The sequence below is a fragment of the Tupaia chinensis genome, unplaced genomic scaffold (genome assembly GCF_000334495.1).
Source record: "Tupaia chinensis unplaced genomic scaffold, TupChi_1.0 Scaffold000511_1, whole genome shotgun sequence".
Taxonomy (NCBI): domain Eukaryota; kingdom Metazoa; phylum Chordata; class Mammalia; order Scandentia; family Tupaiidae; genus Tupaia; species Tupaia belangeri.
In genome coordinates this window covers 3,758,470-3,759,688 of record NW_006160024.1, presented here as the reverse complement: position 1 = coordinate 3,759,688, position 1,219 = coordinate 3,758,470, and positions in this window count along the sequence as shown.

Genomic DNA, 1,219 nt, shown 5'->3' with positions numbered 1-1,219 from the left:
TTATGTGAAGCTGGACCTTAGAGCAGTCAATCAACCTCAGAGGAGGACTTTTATTTTTTTTTTTCATAGGGCTCAGGTGCTTGCTGAGAGAGAGGCAGAAAGCATCCAGTGGGATGTGGTCACTGTACAATCCCTCCTCCTCCATGTCTCCATCCTGTCAGGATTTTGGTATGCATATACATGCATGTTTTTCAAGCCACTGGGGCTGGGATTTGAACCAAATGTAGACTCCAGCTTTCTTAACCACTAGGCTGTGGCATCATGACGACCCTTAATGCCATATGGAACCCCAGAGGTTGCCACAGAAGTCATATAGGATAAAAGACTTAGCACCAGCTTTAGTCTCTCAGGGGAGACAGTTTATAGCTGCTTGCCATTCTCTCTTTTGTAGACTCTATGAAAATGCTGGCTATCGAGTCAGCACAATGTCATACATAAGGTTTGCAATCATACAGAAAAGATGAAAGTCAAACAAAGCAAACCAGACGAATCTGAAGACAGCCGTGGATCACTGTGCACAGACGATATGGCAGGGACTTTGGGATCAGACAGACTGAGGTCCAGCCTGACTCTTCTTTTAGCTAGGTGTTTCACCTTGGGTAATTCAGTTAATATGTCAGCCAGGAGATCCTCAAGGGGTGGTTAGATAATATCTCACAGCCATGATACGAAGAATACAGTAGGTGTTTGTCTCTTGGTTATGGAGCCTACTAACACAGATAGGCTCTGTTGGTAGCAGCTATTAACCAAAAGCCTACATACTGTGGGTTTTAATTTCCTTGTATTTTAACCAGAGTACGGCTAAACTAAGCTGCCACTAATTTTAACTCTCCATCCTGAGCACCAGCGCAGGAACGGCTGCTGCTCATGCAGAAAATGTGGTCAGGACATCATTACAGCACACAAGCATGCATGTATCGAGTATCTCAGTAAAACAGCAGGCACTTAATAGAATCCTCCTGGGAGTTTAGAATCGCTAGTTTTGAAAACCTCTACAACAACACAAAGCAAATTTCCATCGTCTTAGAGGTAAAAATTAAGTTTGAACATTGCCCCATTATAGTGTGTGTGAAAGAGGAGGGTCTGAGGGTGGACATTTGGGGGAGGGACAGGGAGGCAAAGCATTAGTGGCATAAAGAGGTGTGGTATTATCTGTTGAAGATATTTCATAGTTTTATCAACAGTACTAGGGAGAAATGTTCACCTGTTGAAATATCAG